At 31.2% G+C, this 26,786-nt stretch overlaps 1 pseudogene; it reads left to right on the top strand.

Annotated features, from left to right (window-relative positions):
- The first annotated feature begins 7,655 nt into the window (after nucleotides 1-7,655).
- LOC128181442 (A disintegrin and metalloproteinase with thrombospondin motifs 6-like) lies at nucleotides 7,656-17,066 on the top strand (annotated as a pseudogene).
- Nucleotides 17,067-26,786: the final 9,720 nt, after the last annotated feature.

The raw sequence follows: 26,786 nt of genomic DNA, 5'->3' as shown, positions 1-26,786 counted from the left end.
TCTGCTGAATAGATGGAACATGTGAAATACAATTGTACAAGCAATAGTCATTCCAGGGTACTTGATGTGACATCTGAATAATGGGTGCGCCACATCACCCGGCACTAGTACAGATGCGATCTTATTCAGGAAAGTTTTGAAAAGTTGTGCATTTTTATAATGGTTTATATTTAAATCCCTTACACGGTATTTTGTAACATAATTTCCGATTCTTGGAAACAAATCAAAAAAGGGCTTTCTTTTGTGTTTCATGTGGGTATGAAGGAACGGTATAGCTAGCATTCCAGAAAAATAGCATAACTTGCATAAAATTAACTATAATCGATTTTTTAAAGAAATAGAGTAGACAATACATTGTAGATGTTATTATAAATCTGTGTTTTTAGCGACACTGCTTAGTTAATTTTTTTTTTTAAATTTCCACATGTTTACTCACAGATGTGAGCACCAGATGCTGATGGGGAGTACCTTTTTCGAAAAAAAAATCGTTAGGGTTTTTCATATAAGAAATACATGTACACGTACATGTAAATTACGGTGCGTTGTAAGTAATTCTTTAAATCAGCAATTTTAAAAGCATTTATTTGAAATAAATACAGTATTTATATTATAAATGGGGACAATTGCCTTTAAATAGGCATTAAAAGTTTTCAAAAAAAATTATATGTCCCAGAGAAAGGGGGGGTTCCTACCCCCGGAACCCCCCCTCTGGATCCGCCAATGGATATGATACACTGTATATTTTGTTAACTTCTGAGATCTGAGATCCTCATCCCTAAACCGTTTAATTTATTTTTGCTCTTTGTGTCATTGCGTGTAAAATTGTATTGTAAGATTATGCCCCCTTGGAGACACCCTGACATTTTAGAACTAGAAATAATAATGTATTTTATCTTATTCATATGTTATACAGTAGTGTTTGATCCACGTGGGTAATTCCTAGCCTAATGATGTCACTGCTTTGTTTAGGAGACTTTACAATTGCCCCAAATAGGTGAATACACATGGCAGTGATGCATATGGGTCATTATCAAAATATGCAGACTTTTAAAATATGTAAAACATGAGAAAATTATTGGTGAAAAAATTACTTTGATTGCAAAAAACACATTTAACAAACAATAAAGTATAACATCTAAAAATTTGCAAACATTGGAATCTACCATTTGGTGGATAATTAGACTAAAATTAAATGAACTGTGAAAATTTTGTCAGTGGTGTAACAGGCATATAGTATAGGAAAAAATTCTTAAATAAAATAAAATAATTCTTTTAAAATGATGGACATAAAGTTTATATCAACAAACTTCATTTAAAGTTATTAGAATTAGATAACAGAAAATATTTGACACATTTACATAGTGACCAACATAACATTTGGGACAAAGTCTTGATGTTACTCAACAAATTTGTAATTTGAGCATTAAAAAGAACACAACTGGATTTTTCTTTTAATGGAGCATAAAAAAGACATTATTGTAAATGCACTGGTGTTTTCAAATATACATGAATCATTGTCAGTTAATTTTATTTGGAGAAAAATGTACACGTTACACCACTGATTATTATGTTTTACCACTGACTTAAAGTTACACCACTGACCTAGCGATAATAAATAAGAGATAAGTGTGTTAAATTTTGTAAAATAAACTAATTTCTATTTTTGATTGCATTTAAAACATGAAAAATTTGATCTTAAATAAAAGTTTTCGTGCCTCTTTCTTTCATAATCTGAAGATAGACACACTGTTACACCACTTATAATCAGTGTTACACCACTGACACAAAAATGGCATGTAGATGTTTTTTTTACATGAATTCACTCATTCTTTGATGTTATATTTTTTACTATTGGCATCCACACACTTTTATCCACCTTGTACCGAGTTCGAACTTTCTTCGGCTCATCAATCTCACAAACAACATCTTCAATACTATACCAGCTCATATCAATCATACACTTTGGATAATAAAATTGAAATTTCTCCAATTTTCTCCAAAATCTATGCATACAATGCATATACATTTCCTCTTTGTCTATATATGTTTTTTGAAGCTCAGCTAGCATTTGTTACCTTTAAGTATTTGAAAGATTTTAGTATAACAAAAAAGGGGATTGTGAAATGTCAGTGGAATAACATATATTATTGTACACTATAAGTCATTAAAAAATTCGATTTTTTAATAAAAATATGATGTGGATAATTTCATTTCTTTATTAGAATAAATTTGTTTTTACTTTTATCTTTTAATCAAGTATTTAAATGGGTAAAACATAATTAGAGCATACAAAATGTCAATGGTGTTTCAAATAATGTCAATGGTGTAACAGGTCTCATTTTCCAGATTAAGAAAACACAATTGCAATTAAATAGTCAAGCTTTCTTTATTGTGACAGTGTCTAACTTGTAAAATTGATAAATAACAATTGTTCAAAATGATCAAAATATAAATGAAATGGAAGAAAAAGTAAAATAATTAAATAATGTCATGTGGTGTAACAGTTTTTTCAGTGGTGTAACAACAATTTTTGGTTACACCACTGACCGTTATACCACTGATGTATCCATAGTAAATGTAGCAGTATGACCCAAGAGAACAGATACTACACTAAGCTACATAGCCTATGTTATAATGTGATAAACATTCATCATTTATGTGAAAAACTTTTTTGTTCTTTCATAATAGAAAACCTTAAATAGCACGTTATCCCACTGACACAGTTTACATTGTATTTTTCGGAGCATACTAACATTTTCTGCCATATTTTCTATCACAATGATGTCATCACTGATACATTTATCTTTTTAGTAGCAGGGAATGATGTCACTATGATCTGGGGGATTCCAACTGTAGTACAATATTATTTACCTGATGTATTTTAAGATATTTCTATATAATTTGCCTTGTAACACCAATGACAAAAACTTTTTGTACAAGCATATATCTCATCAAATTCATTGTTTTTAAAAGAGAACTTGTTAAGGAGCATAGCAGAAATTAAAATATGAATGTTGTTTTGAAAATTAACGACGATTTTTGGAATAAAACATCAATATTATTGAAGATATTGTAGGTTAAAGACGTTGGAAAAATTTAATGACAACATAAATTCACTGAAATCTCATAACAAATAATATTTTTTTTATACTTTAAGCAGTAAAATTGTCGATTTTTTTGTTCAACAATATGGGTTTAAGTTTCTAAAATCCAATGGTACTGTATATATTCCCCAGAACATTATTTTTCCCCCTTTAAATTGACACTGACACAAAAGGCTGCATATTTTGATAATGACCCATATAACATTTTGTTTATAAATCTTAAAAATTGAATTAAGCAATTTCCAAAATGTTAATGTGAATCACGAGAGAAAAAGCAATCAAGAAATGATTTAAAATTTGCTACTGTACACATGTAAGAATGTATTAAGAAGACTGAATCTTTATAAGCAGGTTAGATTGGGGGGGGGGATGAATGTGGAGTATAAACATTTATAATTTGAATCATGTATTGTTATTAATTAATTTTAACTTGTCAATGAATACTACTTATTGATCCCAAGGTAGAAATATGACCTCTGATCGTATCTCAATAGATCATTTGTCAATTATGCAAGGTGTAATGTAATTTTTTTTAAGAATAACATTTTTTACCAGTTTATAAAAGTTTTTAGACACCCAAATTATATTTTGATTTTAATAGATTATTCGACAAGGAAGGGGGGGGGGAGAGAGAGAACAGTTTATATTTGAGTTTGTTTGGGAGTGGGGGTTCCAAGTCATATATTTGACAATTTTTTAATGTAATATAAAATAAGACTAAGCCATACTACAGTCATGAACATGAATAGTATAGAACAAAACACAAACTAATACATGTACATGTATATATACATAGGAAGTATTACAAAACAGATGATTGATCTATATCTGGGTTCTTAAATTGAATCATATATCATGTACATATTATATTATTGTTTCTTTGTTCAAGGCATTTAAGATGGTATGTAGGTCATGATCCCAAGTGCTCTTCCTGAAATTATCAAATATCATAAAAACCATTGAGATCCCCACCTTAATCCAAAGATATTATTCCTCCTTAGGTCATGCAGGCGCATCAGATCATTATGGCATGTAAGTCATGACCCTAAGGGGTCATCCTGACCCCCTTAGAATCAGAAATTGTCAATTATCTTTAAATTATTGATGTTTGATGATCCTATCTCTATTTAATCTTTATTAATTATTAAGTCTCCTGAATGAAGTTTGGAGACTTATTGTTTTTGTACGGTTCTTAATACATGTATATATTCTTCATCTTCTTTTTCTTCTTTCCCGCTCTGAACTTGTTTCTCAGAGATGGCTGAACATAATTGTACAAAACTCTAGGATATGATAGGCCTGCAAATCTAGTTGTGCACCCTGGTTTGATTTTTCTCATTTTGGGTTAGACAACCACTTTTCGGGGGAGGGGGGGGGGTGTCAAAAGGGTGTGGGGTCTAACATTGAACCTTGTAGAAAGAATTATAGACTCTATTGTAAATGGTAACTTGAAAACGGACAAAGATAATAATACAATGTATAGGGTTTTCATAATCATATATTGGCTGTTACTGGCAATATATAGGGTTTATTAGATCTGACCCCTGGAGTCATCCCCACCCCCCAGGAATTTGAAATTACCATATATCTCAGAAACTGTTATAATCATGACCCCTAAACCATATATATTCATGTTTCTGATGTCAAGGGGCATCAAATGTTATGTAGGTCATGGGCCCTGTGGGTGGTCCTGACGCCCTCAAACAGCAAGTCCCTTAATATCTTCAAAACAGTTGAGATCCCCACCCTTAAACCATATATATTCTTATGATAAACGTCAATTTTCTGCTACTATTTGACTCCCAGGATGAAATTTAAATTTTTAAAACCTTATTGCACATCTATAGGACAGCCCCAATTATATCCCAAGAGATGATGTAGCTACTCCAAAAGTTGCAAGAGGAGTTCTGGGAACCATATTCTTTTTGCCAAAAAACGTCATTTTTTGTTGCCCACTGATCCCCTTAATTAAAAAAAAAATTATGGAACCTGATCATGCCTCAATATGACACCCCCAATCATATCATTTGGCTACTGCTTAAAAAAAATGACGTTTTTTAAACCAGTTTTTTTGTAAAAAAAACGTCATTTTTTAGCCATTAAATGACCCCCAGGACAAAATTGAAAATTCCGAAACTTTATTGCGCATCTATAGGATACCCTAAAACATATTCCAAAAGATGATTTGTCTACTTTTGAAAATGTAGGAGGAGTTCGAGGAAGAAGGTTTTTTGTGAAAAAACGTCATTTTTTACCAATTATTTGACCCCCAGGACTAACAGAGAATTTTTGAAACTTTTTTACAAAACAACATGATACCCCAAATCAAACTCCAAGAGTTCAGTTTGCTGGTTTATAAGATGTAAGAGCAGTTTGAGAAAGTAAAACGTGACAGACGGACGGACGGACGGACGGAACAGGGTAACAACAATATACCCGAACTTTCTTTAGAAAGTGCGGGTATAATTAGATATAAGTGATTGTTACAAACTGAATGGTTTGTCAAAATCTTTTCAAGTAAACACATTCAATACAGTGATTCAATATCCACTGATACATAGGATATAAAAACGCTCTCATATATGTAAGTTGCCGTGGCGCAGAGGATGTGTGGTGATGCTAGTAAACTAAGGGTCCCGGGTTCAATTCTCGCTGTGGCCGGGTTTTTTTTGTGTTTTTTTTTCATTTTTCTTTCTAGAACAAAAACCGTTTTAGTACCTTTTCTTTCATAAAGTTAATAAATTTTGTTGGAAATTAAGCACAATATTGAATTAATTTTTTTTTAATGGCTTAAAGGTGGCTTTAAGGTGGCTCAAAGGTAGCTTAAAGGTGGCTTAAAGGTGGCTTAAAGAAGTTTGGACATTAAGGACCTATAAGTTGTCCTTAAAGGTGGCTTAAAGGTGGCTTAAAGATAGTCTTTAAGCTGCCTTTAAGCCATCTTTATGCTTTCTTTAAGCCACCTTTAAGCAATACATATAGCTTAAAGGTAGCTTAAAGGTGGCTTAAAGATCGTCTTTAAGCTACCTTTAAACACCTTTAAGCTATCTTTAAGGAGGACTTAAAGATGGTCATTCATCCTGTGATTAGGCTTAAATCTATATGCATTGACTTGACTTGTTAGAGTAAGTAATTTTTTTTATGTTGTTTTGTTTTGCATGCTGAAATAATCATCAGTCATATTTGTTTTTAAAAATATCAACTATTTATGGAAAAGTGTGTGTTGAGTCTTTCTTGATTTTTTTAGTTGAAACAAAGCTTACCTACAATGATGCATACTTGATGGACAACCATAAATTACTTTTTAATATGTAGATATTTTTTAACATATTGGAAAACGTTTTGCAAAACTGTAGAAAATTATGTACATATTTTTTCAAATGAATTTAAAGTTGAGGAGCAGTTTAGTTTCGAATTTTTAATGGAATGAAAGGTGTAGAATTCAAACCATTATTTTTTTTAATTTGGTAATGTAAATTCTAAATGTTTGGTAAGTTGTTTTTATACCTTGATTTTTTAGAGGGGGGGGGGGTGCAAAATGTAAATGCTATTGAATGTTTAACGAAATACTTCCTTGAACACAATCAGTCGGTAAGAACCATTATCAATATATGTTTGTATGTTTGAAACTTGTGTAAAAGTGCCAAAGGATGTAACATAATTTTCAACACTACATCTATTTGTTACAAAAGTACGTTTTTATCGCACTAGCAATCTGGTTAATTTTTTTAATTTTTAGGAAGAAATTTTGCGTTCAACGAAAGGAGCCATACACGCGAGGGAATTTCCGAAAGAGCAAAATAAACATTTCAATTTCTCTGAGCAGAAAACAGTTCATATGTTTGGGAAATTAAAGAGGCAAAAAAAACCTCGATTTTATCAAAAGTTTGATAAGGTTGAGTATATTAATATTCCATGTGAACGAATACTATAGAAACATCAACATACCAGATACAAAGTTAAATGTCAAAAGAATCTAGATTTACAATTTTTGAAATACAAATGCAATATGGATGGAAACATTTAGCAAGGGGAGTTTATACTGACATAGTCTTGAACTAACAGACATGCTTCCATCAACAAATGATGAAGTAGAACCTCCATTGAGGACCACTAAGCGGGAGTTGACAACAACAAAGGATGTGGCAGTAAATTCTAGAACTGGGAGTGTACACAGATAGCTCCTTTACAGCACAGTTCCGGTCCACGGACGTGTCCAAAAGGGTCGAACTGATGATTTTAAAGTACAACGGGGTAATATTCATGAAATTTCAGTCAAACAGGTTCATTAACAAACAGTCACAACAAAAGTAAACATACAAACAGACAGACAAAACATATTTCTTATGCCATAATATTTTTTTTCATTAGCCACAAATGGAGTTTTCTTGATCTGAGACACTTGGATACAACATCAAACTAAACATCAAGCATTTTGAGTTTTGGGAGACTAATCCGGTAAGTCCTCTGTATTTTCTTTAATGACTAGTCGTAAGAAAGTAATCTTTTGAACATCTAAATATCTCTTTACATGTATCTCTTATTATATTGTAGAGCTTTTACATCATGTCAAAAAAGCTACATGAAACCCTCTCCAGTTTCTGTCAGGGTACAAGAAACGTTTGTCACAAATATGACATCAGGTGTGCTCAATATTTTGGAAAGGCGTTATAGCATGTTTTATTGAAGAAAAACATATCTTTTATTATTTGCAGAATATTACAAGCGTCTCGGGTGTACAATGTTTATATACTTATGCCTTATCATTGGTAATTTAATGTACTTTTGAAACTGTTCAGGGTGCCTGCAGACTATGGTGGAATGGCATATATTGGTGGAGCCTGCACTGACTATGCATGTTCTGTCGACGCTGAACGGTCTTTAACCGGCTACACGGCCCTTACACATGAAATTGGACATAAGTAAGAACTATTTTATCCCTTTATGATAATACACCTTCTTACTGCGACTTTTACTTTGTGCAGACGATGTTTTTGAAAATGTTTTATTTTTTTTTTGTATTAGCTTGGGAATGAACCATGACGCGGGCAGGTGTTACGGAAGTGACGTAGGTATCATGGGAGGATACGGCGCAGGATGGAGTTCATGTAGCGTCAACGATCTTCATAACTTTCTTCAGTGGGTATTTCTAGAAATAGATAGAAAGTAAATATAAACAGAGCTATAATACTACAAAACGAGCGTATCCTATGATATTGTGTGTACAAACAATTATATCATTGTTATTTCAATTCATGTAACGTAACGAACCTAACCCTGCATCTAACATTTATTAAACATATCCTTTACGGTAACCCTACATTTATAATGTCATTTTTTTAAACGCCAACTGCAGCTCTCATATTCCTTACGAAGAATTTAACACACTGCTGGAATACAGGGGTTCATAAAAAAGTCTCTGATTGATTTTTTTTTGATCGCGATTGATAGTGTGATTGATTAATTGATTAAACATGTATGCAATATGGACGTTTCCGTTTACCATGTTGTCTGAAAGTCACTTTGCGCCTGCATCATCGTGTAATGCATGCCATTTTGAACACAAACCTCAATTCGATAACTGATAAAATAAATTTGTTTTATGTGTATACATAAAATTATGTATTTATTAAATGAGGACAAAATCATTTTTCTTTGATACAGACTTGAGAAAGCACAATGTGTGTTCAGAGAAGCTGAAGCTTTAGCTGAGCTGAGCTCATCTTTGATTGGTAAATAACTAATTTATCTATTCTTAACTAGTATATCATAAAGCATCATGGTCCTAAAGTCAAATGACTGATACTGACATTTTCCAATGTATATGTCTGTGATAATTTTGTAAGTACCTGTCAGTCCAATAACTGCCATAGACGTATTGTTGGGGCGCATTCGGGGTTTGCATAAACAATAATCTAATATTAAATCGTACAATTACTGAACGTTTTATTCATAATTTACATTTTTCAGTGCCTTTGTCTGTGATAACACTACAAATAGATTTTGTATTCACAGTCCAGTATATTCAAATGACGAATCGTTGGCACGCAACAGGGTTTGCAAAATTAAAAGACATCACATTGATATGTCAATATTCTTATGTTTAATCGTACAGTTGCTAAAAATTATATTAATATAAGTAATAAGGGACCATTCTTTGAATATTATGAGGTGATAATTTCGGTGGAGGGGGAAAGGGGCATGGTCAAATCTATCATAAAGTCCCTCGGGCTTTATTGGTTTGATCACGCTCTGACTGAAATTATCACCTCATAATAATCATAAAATGATTCCCTACTGTTTAATTAATACCAGAATAATCATTTTCATTTTTTTAGTTACATTTTGTATTATTACGAATATGATTTTATTTATCCTTTTCTAAAGAAACCTACAACCACATTTAAAACTTGATATGTAAATAATTAACTTTTTGTAAAAACATTCTTGAATTAGGTCAGGAATACAGTCCAGATGACATCTGTGAGAATAGATACGGTCCAAACTTCTTTTTAAGAAAGTTTGAGTATAACTCGGTAAGTCTTAACAAACTCTTCATCCTTAATGCAGTTAAGAGGACTTAACGGTCGTTGGCAATATCACACTATACAATTCTTTTTAAAAAGGCTTTAAAGGCTTTAAATTGTCTACAGATTTAGGGAAAAACTCTAATCTTAAAGCAAAAAATGAAGATTTTTCACAAGGTAGATCTGATGATTAATTCATTGACCATCCATCCTTACTAATAATTGATAATTGATTAATTAAGAAACATATAGAATATATAACATAGAATTTTTATACGCCCATTTTTGGTAGCTCTGCGAGGCTTACAGTTGTGTGAATCTTACGGAGGGATCCCTATACGACCGGATGTTTAACCATGGATGGTAGGACATACCCGGCTCCTACTGTGGCGAAGGAAAAGTGCGTTGAGTCAGAGCATTCACTTGTAAAAATGATAGCTTGATTTAATTTATGTTTTCGTCTAAAAGATGAAAAAACTATTTTTTAGGACGGAGATGATCTCACTTACTCTTCTTTTCATTTGATTTTGAAAGACAAAATGTTGAACATCCTTTCATATCTCGTGAGATTGTTTAGTTTTCTTGTTTAGAATTATGTATTGGTTAAACATCGGTGGTTTTTCATAGATTTGCTTTAAACTAACTTGTACCACGTTTGCGGATGCCAGACAAACCTCTAAAATCATCAGACCAGGAGGGTGGGGTCCTTGGGGAGCGTGGCAGTCCTGCTCCAGAACATGGGGGTGGGGGTAACATACAGACGCCGAAGATGCAACAATCCAAGGTGATTTTTTGACTCATTTTAATGTACGTTTATTATCAAATATTTGCTGAATAGTATTAAAACATATAAAAAGCTCAGACTAGCTTTTGATCAACTGTTTATTAAATTCAGTGAAGCGTATCATTGGACTTTGATATATATGAACTGAAAAGAAGATTTTTACCTACATGAAGTTTCAAGTTTAATTTAACTCCATAGTCTAAAAAAATGGTTTATACCAATGTAAATGCATCATTATCTAAAATTGACAGCCCAATAAACCACCCAGGCTGTGAAGGAGGGGAGAGCAATGCAAATGAAGCCAAGATTTGTAATTCTGAGGTTAGTGTAACATTTCCAGCTGCCACTATAATGCATAGAGAAACCAGTAAAGAAAACCAAAGAGACACCATTTACTAATACTATAATAATTTGAATTATTTTCTGTTCTAGCCGTGTTCAGATGATAGTCCAAAACAGGCAGATCTGATTAAACAGAGAGCTTCAGAAACGTGTCTTACAATGCTTGAAAATAAAGTGTTGAATTCGTCAGAGTATAATTCAACTGGGGATAGATACAGTCATTCTGGTGAGAAATAGCCACGCATGTTTAAATTTATGGTTTTTTAGTATTTACTCGTCATTTCTTTTTGTAATATAAATATGTCGTATAAACCTTAATTTTTTCCATGTTTTTTGAACGGTATAAAATGATTCAGAATGAATATACTGAGTACTCTGTCCCGAGTTTTTGCTCCCACCACTTTTTGCTTGATATTTCAATAATAGTAAATACCTTTGTGCTCAAACTACGTTCATCCACTAATATGAAAAATATCCATATTATCTGTTTTAAAACGCCCCCTCTACCGCTTTAGGTTTCAATACACATCCTAAAATTGAAAGTCTACGGACATTTTACATTGCATCAGCCATTAATAAGCCCGGATGATAACGTTAAAAAATCGCGCTATGTATTCCAAGTGTATTCCGAATGGAGAAAAGATGTAAACATTTCCCATTACAAATCTCCGTAAGAAAATTGTTTTCGTTCCTGTGAAATTTTATGAGTGAAAAGGGATAATTGTTCAATGAAGATATCTTGGATATATTCTCTTTCATCGATTTCGTTTTTATTTCTTTCACAGGTATGTGTATTTTTATTAAAAATCATCAAAAATTGATGGAAGCAATAACTCGGGACAGACTGTAGTTGATTCATTAAAATTATGTTGTTAGAACCCATTTCATCCTTTTTACTGGGAAATTATGTGTGTGAAGTTAGATGTAAAGAAGTGGGTGATTTCAAATCGCCATATTTCACAAGATTCGGCTTAATGCCGCACGGTACCCCATGCGATGCCAAAGTAATTAAGTACATGGATTTCATGAGCTCACCTTGGCCAAGAGAGAAAGGCCTCACTCCTATTTGTTTGGATGGATATTGCAGGGCAAGTAAAAAAATGTTGTCTCTAAGTTTTGTACTGATATCTACTATTTATGAAATTATTTTGATATTTTTTCAGTAATTGGGATCTGACCACTCGTGCATTTTTTGATGCTAAAAGGCATCAGCAATATTGAATTCAAGACTAACTATTTCTGGGTTCGAACTCATACTTTATTTGGATTTTACAAAGTAAAAGATTATTTAATTTTCCGTAATAAAAAAGCTCGAAGTTGCTTTCGATGAATCTTCTCAGGGCAGAATTAGAACAGGAATAAAATCCAGAAGAGACGTTTGTCCTGAGATGATAAACTTATAGAATTTAGAAAGCAAAAAAAAAAAAGGCTATATATTACCTAGCACTGCAAGCACATACAAATGTACTTAAAATTCACTTTCTGTTTCACTGTTTCTAGATTTTCTTTTAATGCTTGCATGTTTATGTTATATCTTGATGTTTAGATCTTTTGGTGCGACGATGCTTTCCTTGGAGGGACAAAAGAGTTTGGTGAATGTGGTGTTTGTGGTGGGGATGGGTCCACATGTGACGTCATACAGGGAACATTCACGGGTATACCTGGAGAAGGTAACTTGTTTCGCGACATTTAACTTTACCTTTGTAGTACAATTATATGTAAATATGCCGGTATTGCCGCCTAAATATAGAACAACAATACTGCAGCCCTAACCGAAGTGTTACTATGTTTTAATACGTATCCACACCGTATCTAATGGGATACAAATTCATTCTATATTGTAACATTGAAACTTTTAACCAGTGCCAGATATAATGCTCTAATGTCTTTTTTAATGGGTTTTGATAAGTATAATAAAATTATTGTCATCCTGTACACAATTTCCAAAAAGCGTTACTAATATTTCAATGTAGATAAAAACAATTTTTTGCAGGTAATAGAACTCTAATGATTGAGATACCGAAAGGAGCATATAATATACAAATTTGGCTTAACTATTGGATAATGGAAAATAACTTCATAGGTAAGTAAAGATGTATTCACTGTCAATAATCATCGTTATTATACTAAAAAGTCTATTCATCTGATAGTTTTCCCTGCTATTAACCTATTGATTTTGAAAAGAGAAAACGCTGGATAAGATACTTTCTCTTTTGGTAAATTTTTAAAAAATATCATTCAAACGAAAAAAAGGCATAGCTGTGTTCTCAATTATGATCGTTATCGATGTAACATATGAGCCAACCCAATGCATTAATGTGGAAGTTTGGAAGATGCTCATTGCTTGTTCTTTGTTTGTAAAAAATATTCATTATGAATTAAGACAACCATTTCTGTATGACCTTTTATCGTTTAACTTTTTGAATATAATTGATGTACTTTGAGGTGACAAAACTTTATCTTATGATGATATTTGAAATGTATGATATATGAAAATATAAAAATATTTAAAGAAGTTCATACACTTATACAAAAGTATGGAAGATTTATCTAAGTTTTTAAATCATTTGCATAACTTTCTTACCCATACTAATTTTAATTCTAGATTCGCACAGTATTACATCATTCACAACTAATGATTTATTTGTGTTTCACTAAGTGTTCTATAACTGTTATAAATGTTAACTGGCATTGCATGGAATTGTAATTGTAATATATCATGTACAAGGAGAGAACTCTCTAAGTTTCTGGAAAGTGTGTCCAAACCTTTTGGCATCATTAGTCAATAAAATATGTTCAACTCAGATACTATGTCAAGCTAACATCCAGGCATTGTCAATTTATAGTCATGATTAAATTCCTTATCATTTTAACTCTCATCCTCTCTCTTTATGTCTCTCTCCCACTCGTTCCCTTAAATTTTATCTTTCTCTTTTACTCTTTATTTCAATGTATTCCCCGTATCTCTCTCTCTCTCTCTCTCTCTTTCTCTCTCTCTCTCTCTCTCTCTCTCTCTTACAGTTTGACTTTTTCATTACACAAGAGATGTACGATAAAGATGACGTCCCCGTTATCGTCAGCCATGTTGGAAGCAGCTGGGTGTGGAACTCGGATGAGAGTAAAAATCCGGTCAATTTTGCGAACACCTACTGGCATTATAAATATATTGAGTACTTGTATACAACGGGACCTATCTCCGAGCCTGCTATCATCAAGGTAGGATTACACATAAAGAAACTTACTTACTTTAATCCACATTCAAAAATTGATTAAAATTTTCAAAAATTAACATTTCATCACCATGTGAAAAGAAACTTTGAAATGGTAATTTTTACAAACTTGTTCTATTAATTTATTAGTGATTATAAAGAGAATTTTTGAGGCAATATCCATGGTTATTAAACTAGGTCATAGACATAGACAAAGTAGTGCGAATCGTAATGTGTGCGCAAATAGTAGAATTCACCGAATGCCTGATACTATACATGCAAACTTCATTCATAGATAGATCATAATTATTTTAGGAGCATGAACCCTTAAAATTCTGAGATAAAAAGTCAGGGCTATATACATACATGTATACGTAATACACCGTACAATTTTAGTGGTTAAAAGCAGAGGGCTAGAGTCGGTGGAATCTCTGATAATCTTAAGGCTTTCACGTTTTCGTTGGAAACACATGCAAATTGTCCACGTATTGTAGTCCTTTTTTAAAGGACAGCAACTTGTATAAAAACTAAACCAAAGCTTCAAGTTTTTAAATAAGAACTACTTATGCAAGCGGAATGTGTGCGCACGTGTACGCATTTGCCGGATGCCTCATATGGACACAACAGTGATCGGCCGAAGCCGGTTACAAAAAGTCTTCAAAGCAATATTTTTCTACCAAATGAAAATGGTCCGTAATTGCATTTTTTTTTTTTATTGATTTCAGCTTTATCAAAAGAACGCTTTGGAAAACAAAGGCATTCATTACGCTTATTCTTTACCCAAAACTGGTGAGTTTTAATAAACAGCTGATTCAATATGATTATGTTATATTCTTAGTTTTAATCAATAGGAATAAAAGAGTATATAAAATACGTTATCTTATATTGTCTAAAATGCATGTTTGATAATATAATCCATCAATTTGTAGAAAAAATTTCCTTTGCAAATTTTGTATAAAAGTGTTAAAAAGACAATTTATTGCTATTAACCTTCATTAATATTAACGGTACAGAATGATAACAACATATTTAGTAAATAAGGGTTTAAGTTTTTTAGAGTGACAAAGGTCATTGTCTATGTACTTTTAAATACAACTAATTCTACAAGATTTATTTTAACATTTATTTAAGGTGAATGTAAGAATAACGGGACATACAACCTTAAACTGCGTACTTGTGACTGTCCTACTGGATTTTACGGTATTAAAATATATGGGATATTTTGTTTATTTTACAGTTGTGTTAACAAAAATAGAACGAGAGGATATATGCGAGAATGATGCCATGCATGTTGTACATTGATGCAAAATTTACGTAATATAAATAATTTTATCACATGTTTAGCTCAGTATGCGGTGGATATCACTCATGTAATTAATTGATGATATTACACTGTGTTTTCTTACGTCATGTGACCTCATGGTTATGGTTCTTGATTGACGTAAAATAAAAACACAAAAATTATTTAGTTGAAAAGTGTGGAGTTGTATGTGTGAAGCATTTTTTGCCGTTTTATTCATGAAATGATAAAAAATAGTTTCGAAAATAAAATGTTAAAGTATCTTTGTTAAATCGTTAAGGAAAATTTGCGTAAAGTTGTTGACGTCTTGCAGTAAATATGCTGTGGGGCTCACAATTTAATAATTTTTACAGAAAAAAAATAAGATTTCACAAGAGACGTAGTAAACATGTGGTAATAATATCTCTTATGATCTGCAAAGGTTAATGATTTATATCAAACTCGTATTGTGTTTACTATCCCCTCACCAAGCCTCGAGAATAGAAATAACACAACTCGCTGGATAGAAATCATATACCCACCCAAATCATGAAAGATCCCATATAAAGTATTCAACTTTCAAAATAAACATTCAATTTCAATCCAAATTTTATTCGGTATCAGAAAATTGATGTGAGAAGATCTGTTTAAGAAATTTGTCATTTGCATCTCAAAAATGTTAAAACCCAAAAAGTTCACTTCAACGTAACTATTCATAATATATGAGCATACCGTTAGATGGTAGGATAAACGTTGTAGGGCTCGGGATCATAAAGAAATTTCAGACTTAAGTCAAAATTTCAACCAGTCATAAAATAATGGTTTATCATAAAATGACAATGGAAATTTATAATTGAAAACATTATATCAAGACACTTTTAATAGCATTTCAATGTTATCAGTATTTTTAATCAAGAGATATAATTTTTCACTTAAGTCTAAGTTTGCTTCATAAATCTGGGACCTGGTTTTGGAGAACTTACATATTGATTTCCCCTTAAAGATAAGCTTTGTTTAAATATTAAAAAATCATCAAAATTGAAGGCAAAATGTAATGAATTCTTTGTTACTTAATTAGAGGTTTAAAAATACAAATATCTATGTCTAGATTTAAAGGAATTCAATGAATAATGAAGGGATATTGAACAATGAGAATTATTTTACACTAGTTAAATATGTATTTCTAGATAACAATGAAATTGAAATAAACTAAATTCACATGACTGACTAAATATAAGAGGCCGGCCATTTGGAAGTTGATTTTTAAAACAAAGTAATTTCCTCTAGATGAATTATTTGTTTTTTAGATTCGTCAAACTATCTGCGGTTTATTTCACATTTTGATAAAGAGAAAGTTTCTGCATGTATGAGCCAAAAGAGTTTTACGGATTTTAAGTTCCTTTTTAGAATATCTTAATAAAACATATTTTGCCAATAGACTTCAGTGCAAATTCAAGGTGTGATTAATTAGACCATACTCAAAATGATGGTGGAGTAATTTTATTTGATAACACCCACAAAATGATACCATAATTAAGAATATAGGGCCATTCATTTATTAGGTACAAAATGTGGATGTTATATATTGAATACCTTAATTTGATGCCCATCCAGCTTCTTAAAGTAAATATAATGACACCTGATATTTCTGTTGTATTAACAGGAGCTGACTGTGACAGTCGGTGTAATATTTACTGCTTCAATGGCGCGGCATTGGACGAGACCACTTGCATGCGCCAGTGTAAGGAACACCAGACGGGAAGTTATTGTAAGTGTGAAACAGGATATACCGGGAAAGACTGAACCGAGAAAAAAAGTGAATAACTACCATTGTCTGAATAAAATTTGAATGTAGACTTTTGCTCTTCTTTTTGTCTTCAATTGCCTATGAAAGTTAACTTGATTCTTGTGAAGTAGCTTGTGTGTTGCAGCAGAACCATCCAAATAAAAAGAAACCGTATAACCCGAATAACAAATCTTTGCTAATTATTACATGATGGAATAAAGAGGAGAATCATAAAGTCAATCATTTACAAATTGTTCTGCTTGAGTCTTTATGAATTATTTTTACACGAAATGTAAGCAAGCGCAGTTCAATATAGTGTTCCAATTGGCCACTTCGACCTTCGCTCATGACTTATTAACAAAACAATCTTGACTTTGTGGAAATAAAGTTACCAAGTCCCCCCCCTCTGAAATCATTATTTGATGATAATCCGCACACACTACCAATTTTCCGTTCCTTGTATATGATGATATTAAGATACACAATGCAAATGAATAAAAAATTAGAGTCTGTTAACAAAAGTGTAAACTAATGACACATATAGCGTGGAATACAGGTGTTCTAAACTTTTTCTTACCTCGCCAAAAAAACAATGATCCGAAAAAGAACAGTTAAGTCATTCTGAAAAATCGGTGTTTAACCTATGATGCGATGTAGACCTTAAAACACTTCCAGTGACACGAAAGAATAGCTGTATACTCATGTACCAAAAATATTGAAAGGCGTATAATGCAATGCATTTTTGCGCTGTTAATGATTCAAGTAATTTATACAAAGCTATTTGTCTTTTCGTCTATAATTTTTCTGCCGACATTAACAAAAATTGAGCATTGATGAAGTCGGTTGACACATTTACATATATAGATAATGTTTCCAAGTAGTATTGAAATTGGCAAAACATTGTTACTGATGATAGTTATGAAGCGGTTTCTATACATTGTAGTCCTTCATCATGAAATAGCTTGACCTTTTTCAGGAAATAGAGAAAATCTAGAGATCAGCATGCTGGAATGCATATACTAAACGAACAGGGTGTCGAAGACGAACGTTCGAAGAAAATATTTCAATCCACGAAACTGTTAACAGTGTCAACTCTTTGAGTATACGAGTAGGTGCAAAAATGCAAGCATAATTTAAAACAAAAGAGGGCCAATGGACCAAAACATTCACCTGAATATAGATTCCTAGATAGTTTTTGTATTGTTTTCTATATTTTGTAAAAAAAAATGTATTTAAACTTATGATATAAAAAGGTATTATCTGCGGGTAACATGTGTGCATCACATATAAAGAAGAGTACAAGCATTCTAGTACCACATTTCGATGGATATAAACCGCAAATTAAAAGACGCTGTCGATATCGGGTTGAACATCAACATACCTCCCCACAACAATCAATGATATTTGTCATTCACGTTCTGTGAAAATGTGCTGATTACAATTATAAATGATTCATCATAAATTAAATGCACTTGAAAACTTGTAATTTTATTTTTGTAGTGTAACCTTCATGACTACCGGACAGTCATTAGGTATTGATTTTCCTCATTTTTTTTATCCTTTCAGTTTTGATGTGTTAAAAGTCATTTTTTTTTTAATTTCAATAAAACAGAGTGTTCTGATGATTACACCCCATTAGCTATTGATGTTTTTGTCCAATTATAGATAAAAAATGCATGTAGTACAAAAAGCGATCCATGTGAAATCAATTTTATTTTTATCAATGATAGTTCATTGGAAAAGAACATTGTTGTTAGAAATTATATGTTAGATTAGAGAATCTCAATTCACAGTTGCATTATCAATTCTTTTTTAAACTAAAAATATCAAAATATCAAATTATCAAATTATTATACAGGTTTTGCAATAAATATTAACATGCATCTCAAAAACACAGAAATAATACCTATCTGCAACGTAAAGGATGTCTTAATTTTTTAATTACCACTTTTTTGAGAAAAAAGGTAATATTTTGCAAGGAGAGAATGTAATTTACATTTTATTTTGATATACTTTTCTTTTTGTAAATCATCTAAATAACATTTGTCTGAGTTTTAAATGTATTTATTGAAACTCTCGAATGTTGCCCTCCTGTATTCTTAATTGAATATCGGTATATGCCTAGTTTTTGCAAAACTCCATTAAGCATTTTTATCCACAAGAGCCGAATGCTCAGATGAACTTTTCTGATTAAAATTTGGTCGTAGTTTTTTGTTGTTTTAAATTTGGAATTTACCGGAAGGTAGTAAATATAAAATTTAATTCTATAGTATTTATTGCGCTTGGGTAAATTCAAAACTTACAACAAGACAGTTGTCTGTCGATAATTTTGTCTTCATAAATTTTTCAGATTTTTAAAAATCTTTTCCGCCAAAATTACTAAGTCAAGTTCAACCAATCTTGGCTCTTATGCAAAGAATCCTCGCCTCTTTTTTAACTTGAAGATAAGGTAGAATAACTGCAATATTGTTAATATGATTTTCTCAAAACTTATTAGGCCATAAAAGCTGGAACTTGTGAACTTGTGTGGAATCTTCCTCAGTTAGTGTAAATTCAAGCTTTTACAAAACATGGGCGATTAGAAAAAGAATCTCTTGTGATGAACATCTTCTTGCAAGATCAGTAAATGCCATTTCATCATCTCTGGCTCATTTCATAAATTGTTTTGTTTGTTCTAATTTTATTGCTTGTTAAATATGTTCAAGCCCGGCCCTGATATAGACTATAATCTGCCCCATGTTACTGTTTCCATCACATTTTTACAATGTTATAGAAAAGTACACAGCTAAAGGAAATGCAATTGAAATCCTTCATTAAAACATCATCTTTTTTTTACTCATATATTTTAACAGGAACAAAAACAGATTTCTTTACAATTTATCTTTTTTCCATTCGGAAGTCTCTTGGAAAACCTCGCACAATATTCAAATGCTATAATCCAGATCTTATTTTATATCATTTGCAGTTATACAAATCTCCATAGATTTATATTTAATAATCGCTTTTTCAGCCAAACAAGTCAGAGAGAGAGAGAGAGAGAGAGAGAGAGAGAGAGAGAGAGAGAGAGAGAGAGAGAGAGAGAGAGAGAGAGAGAGAGAGAGAGAGGAAATTCAAATACAAAAACCTGTAAATAAATTTTCATTCTGGTATGTAAATAAATATTGTTTGAACCGGGAAATATTTCATTTTCGTAAGCCAAGGGTTTCTGATCCGCTGCGCTGTGATCTGCTCCTGGAGATCACAAACCCTTGGCTAGCAAAGATTGGGATATTTATGAATAACTAATAATGAAGCAAAAAATCTTGGGACAGTTAAAAATTATTTTGACTCTATCAATATACATGTGTATTATTTTGATGTCTTATTGTCTAGTCTGAAGTAATTTATACATATATATTGGATAATGCCTGGCTGCAGCTACATGTAGTATCTACATTACAGATCTCTGGATAGTTTCACAGCATGAAGTATTTTAACTTTATACTCCCTAATGTGGAATGTATGCATAATCCAACAGTTAAAGAGTAATGACGTATATATTTTTTTTTAAAATAAGAAAACCACTTATCTCGAGAATATTTCACTTGTATGAACAGATATTAAGATTATTTTTGGTCCCTAACTTCACTAAAATTTGTCATCCAAACACTGAATTATTAAACATTCAATGACTGATTTGTGCATTAAAATGAGAGAATTAAGATAGTACCCTAGCTAATTCACACCATGATGTCCTTCATGTATATTGTTCATACCGGGGTGTATAATTTAATCTGAGTTTGTCTGACAAATGTCTTACATTTAGGGTGCATTGCATATTTATGATTGTGAATGCAGATCAGTACTTCCTATTATACATAATTTTTAAGTAGTTACCGTAAAATGCATATTGCTCCAAATAATTTATCTATTTGCTTTTATTTTTATGGCCAGTTGGGGGCAATCTGAACATTTATTGTATTTTTTAATCATATACGAATGGTTTACACATTTTTTTTGGGGGGGGGGATGAATTAGAATGGGGAACTATTTTACAATGTGTCTGTTAAAGATTAGGATGTCTACAAAATTAATGTTTGATTATCTTTTGTTTTATATTGAATTAGTTATTGGTTGTAACTTTTTTTTGATAATTGATTTGAATTCTGGGTACGAAATGACCTGGCTATGAGTATGTTAGGCTACGATTTGAGATGAAACCTAAAAAACGAAATTTGATATTGAAAGTAGGAGAAAAACGTCTTTTGTGTTTTCAAAAAGTAATCAGAAAGCAAATTTAATTCAAATACATGATGTTATTTTAATAACAATGGATTAAAACTGCTTCACTGTTGAAACACGTTTTTTGTCCAATCAGATGTCCTGAAATTCATTTGATCGGATCTAGTGCAACTGTTGAAAGTTGTAGGAAACAAATATTTAAGAACACACTAGGTAAGTTTGAATGTATTTATTACTCATTAAACAAAGTTGATAAATTATCACCAAACGTGAAGTTAGTACGAGATTCAAATTGAGCATGGAAGGCGTTGATGTCACTGCGCGTGAAGTTATTCTTTTTTCCTCCATCTTGGAAAAGTTTTTCAACTTCATAAGTATAGAGTGTAATTTTTATTTTTAGACATATATACACGTGTTGTCTAGGGAGAGCCTCGGGCTCGTGAGAGGGCTTCGCCCTCTATAAAATGTGTCCGCTTAATGCCATAATAAATGCATGTAATACAGCTCACACCTTTTAGCGAAATAGAATAACATCTATTTACCTATTATTTACATTAAAATATATATCAATATGAGCATTAATATATATTTTGCTTTAATATTTGTTTTGCCGTTGTTTAGCTACATAACATGAAGGGCATCGCCTCGTAGGATCTAAAAGCCGGGGGGTTTACATGAATTAAAACAATAATTGTAGAGTGAGTTTGTGATAAGTTATATTATGCATCATGTAAGTTTGGCGTACAATATTGCGTTAAAATTATGATTATTGAAAATTAATTTCATTCAGATCCAATAGATAGAATGATTCTACTTTATCTTGATTTTTCTAGTACCAACAATCAGCAACGGATATGCACAGAAAAGGAACTTTGCTATGGATATTGTATGAAATATGTTATCTCTTTTGTGGCTGTCCAGGTTATCGTCAATTCTAAGAATGGGGTAAATGTTATCTGTAAAGGGTTATAAACACAGAGTGTATGCTATTTTACTGTTCATACAACGGATGTTATTTATTAATAACTTTACACCGTTTCAGATGTGGTGTTTTTTTTAATAGTAATTCTTAATACTTAAATATATAAATGTGTAATAGATAACAAAAAACTCTTTTTTTAGATTCAAAGGTTTTAATGTATTTCATAGATAGTTTTGGATGTTTGTGTTATGGAAATAGGACCAAGTACTCAAAGGGAGACAGTCGAGAAAATGGAAATCCGACCGTAATGAGGAAGAACACAACTCAGCCAATTTCATTTACTGATGAAGACAATAAAAATTCAAAATACAAAGTTACAGTTTTTGTTTATATCATAGCGACGGAAACAGTAAATATCAATACTTTTAAAACGTTTTTGTTTTAAACCCGTTTCTCTCAACCAAAAAATGTCTTTCTACTTATTAGAAAGCTAAAATATTGGAATGTGGTCATTTTTAACGTTTAACGACCAAAATTATTACCTCATAATACTCAAAGAATGATTCCTTATTTCTTAATTATTACCCTTTGTATCTATTATTGAAATTTACAAAAGCTCATGATGTTTTTCCGGTTAAACTATATACATAAGATAGTTCCCGAACGTACGGCTTTAAAATTGCATTAAACAGATAGCCTGAATCATTTTATTTAATTACAAACAATTCAAATTCATCACAACACTTGTCCATAACTGTGACGTTTATCATATACAGTGTCGCGAACTTTTTTTTATTATCTCCCATTGATGATAATAATGGAGCACAATATAAACGGACCTTTTATTACAGTCCTATATATTATATGTATATATTTTATGAATTCTTATCAATACAATTTGAATCAATGAAAGATATCTTTCCTTCGACAAAAATAAACCGAAATGCTTCAGACTTTGTCTTAATTATATTCCTTTATACTATTGATAAGAAAAACATTTTTTTATTTTATTACTTTAGCTTTAATGTTAAAAATCAAGACATATTAGGTTAACCTAAATAACATACGTTCACAATCATGTAAAGTTTTACACATCTGTGTACATTCGTATTCATGTGTTATGATAATGTTTGTCGTGTGAGAAAAATTATAACAAATTTGGCAGAGCAAATACAGAATTTAAGATGGAATATATCACCCCGTCTTGTGACAAACCAGTACCATTTTTTTTAATTAACAATGAAAAAAAAACTATATCCATATCTTCTTCCACGGACGATCTTTATGTGCATTTAAAACATCCTAGCGTTATAGGTTTAAACCGGAGAGACAGTTTTTTTAACCTTTAAAACACAGTGTCGGTCAAGTTTGTACAATTTGAAAAAAAATCGAGATTTTATTTTTAGTAAATATGAATGCTCTTTCATCTTTATGGATATCTGGATGTAACCAATTTTACTTTCAAACCTTTGTGCCATTGTTATTGTTGAAAGATTTATGCAAACAGCATGTGTGTATGATCTTAGTTCATCCAACCAATAGTTGTTCATTAAATAACGTGTCGTTTGTATGATGTCTAGCTGCAATATTCATAAACATAAATTGGAATGTGGCAATACGTAAATTGAGAGTTTCCCATTCCTATTTAGATGTTAATCAAGCATTGATTATGCGTTTAATCATGATAACGGAATTGTCTCTTGAACCCTTTTAATTATGGGGACATATTATTCAATAAACACATCTGATCTCGATCAGTACCAGTCTCTGTGTCTCACAGAAGACTCACATAACACACAGTTGTTCCTCATTGTCCATAGAATTTGATTGGAAACCTCCAGTTTGTGACTGTTTCATAAGTGACTAGTTATAATATGTATATAAATAATTTACAATTTACAATTTATAATGGCATGCACGATTTAAATGTGTTTTTTTCTAATTATATACTAGTTTTTGAACTACATTTATCTACAGGTTCGTAAAGGCAGCTTAACACAACAATATGTAAAATAAAAAAGGGACTTTATAGCAATTAACTTTTTATGGTATTAATTGTATTTTTGCTCTACTACTGGCTGTTGCTAAGGTATGAAAATTGTTGCACATATGTTAGAAGTTTACATGAATACTTCAATGGGAAAAAATTATCAATGAATCAAGTTTTACAAAATTAGCCATGGGATTAAAGTATTCAGTTTATCGTAATGTGATTTTGTGGAAAGAAAAGATTCAAAACACAATCACTACATACCGGTTTATTCATTGATGAATTGTAGTTCATCAAAGATTTAACAAAAACATGCTAGTTTTGGTATTTCATTGCAGTCATTATGAAAATATATAAATTTCCATAATTGTTGACATATATACTTCAAAACAATGGGGACGATTCCATTCAAATTGTTTTTCCATTTGAAGCTAAATTTAAAGTGATGTTGCCAACAAAAACAAAAACAAAATAGCGATTCAAAAATATTAAAGTTAAAATTAACAACCCTACTTGTATATCCTGAAACAATCGGAACCGACAGGAACCGCACGGCTCAGGAGACCCAAAAGCAGGAACATATCTAATGAAGATTTACAGTGTATGACATATACGTCTACTTAAAAATGATATTTTTCTTTTAACCTAAAACCTAAATAAAATGAAATGAAATAAAATAAAATCTTTAGATGTGTCAATGCATTTTACAAAGTTATTGTAAATTTGCCTACGACGGATATTATAGATTGAAGAAACAAGTTGAGCTTTTAAAAAGTACTGGTGCATCGGTGGTTCGAACTCTTTCTAACATGTATATAAGTGGGGTGCTCCGTGGAACCACCAGGCCAAGTTGTGTGACTAATGGTTATACTATTAGTAAAATACTAATTAGAATTGTCTGTATAAAAGTCAGATTTATAGTACGAATAAAAGAAATCCGGATAATATAGAGTTATTAAACATTGCTGAGGATATGAGAACGATAATGTTGCAATCCATACTTTCAGTAGTTAAAGCTTGTTTGATTGGAGAGCAGGATGGGGTAATGGTAATATGTAATGGTAATTGAGCGTAATTAATTACAAATTCTGATGTAATTGAAAGTAATGTTTAATTGACCACACTTTCAATTAGTAGTAATACATGTAATGGTAATTTGATTGATTACTTTTAAAAAAGACATGTAATTACTTTTCAGTTACTTTCAATTACACACTCATGCACATACATTCTTTATGAATATGAAAGCTGTCTACTGCACATAGTCCCCATATTATCAATTGTACTTTAGATACAAACCAACAAATTATTGAAATATTTATAACTGTGTTCATATACAAGGTCAAGTTAGATAAAGTATTCAAATGTATTAATTTTAACTAGTATTTTTAACTAATATAAACAACTAATTCAGTGATTCAGTACAAATATAAACAACTAATTCATTGATACAGTATTATCTGAAGGTTCTTTTATTTTAAAGGGACATGGTCACGATTTGGTCACAATCTTTTTTTCTGTTTTCATTATTTACAATGCTTCAGGAATGCAAATCTAATAATCAAATGAAATTTGGGAGTCAGTAGTTAAGTTATAAGCAATACACAGAGCTCGCAGCTCTTTGTCACGTGAACAAGGCTCGTGCCTTGTTTTTGTTTACATATGTTCAATATACTTGTAAAAAATCCTTTTCAAGCTAATTTGTATCTCTTCTTATTCATTTTAAGCATAAATAAACAGTTCCTAACATTTAACACATTAATATTAGGTCTAAAATTGGAATTTTCATTTCAGCATTCAAAATGTAAACAAATGCGTTGTTTACATAGCACAGAATTGTAATCTTTGTAACTCGCTCAAAACTCAACGAATAACACTCAAATTAGCATTGTAAATATTAAAATCGTAAAAAAAAATTGACCGAAAATCGAGACCATGCTCCTTTAAAGTATAAAGTATTCACAGGTGCAAAATATTATTTTTCAATTTATTTGTTGCAGATTAAATATTATTTGATTTGCTTATCTCTTTTTCCATAAAAATAAAACATGTTTCCCCTTCTATTGGAAAAAATAATGTTTGCAAATGTCTTTGAATTGGCATTAATGAAATACAAAACAAATCTGTTTAACAAATAAAATGATAGTATACACTATTTTGCCATGGTTTTTTTTTTATTATTTCTGTAGCCAATTCTGTTCACAGGGGTACTCTTTATGATAATTATAGATACAAACAGTAGATGTGAATTATGATTACATTAGAAATAATATAGACGCTTTTTCATACTATTATCTGTATTTTTTATGTGTCTATAAAGAGGGATTAAGTTGATATTTAGACAAAAGTAAGAATGTTCAGTTTCAGTTTTCAAGGAAATACGTTCAAATAGGATAGGTTCAGGTTAATGGACATGACTTTAACATTTAATGCATCTACAAGCATATTTACAATTATAACTATATCATGGTTTTGATAAATTTCTATATCAAATTTGTATACTGGGTATGTTCCATCTGCTTTAATTCAATAAATGCATGTATTTTATCAAATGTAATATACATTTCAATGAAAAATACAAATAAATTTCAAATATAAAATTCAATTAATTAATCTGAAAAGTAA

Source organism: Crassostrea angulata, chromosome 4, assembly GCF_025612915.1.
Source record: "Crassostrea angulata isolate pt1a10 chromosome 4, ASM2561291v2, whole genome shotgun sequence".
NCBI classification, from domain to species: domain Eukaryota; kingdom Metazoa; phylum Mollusca; class Bivalvia; order Ostreida; family Ostreidae; genus Magallana; species Magallana angulata.
Note: the sequence above shows the minus strand (reverse complement) of the source record. Positions and strands in the feature narration are given on the sequence as shown.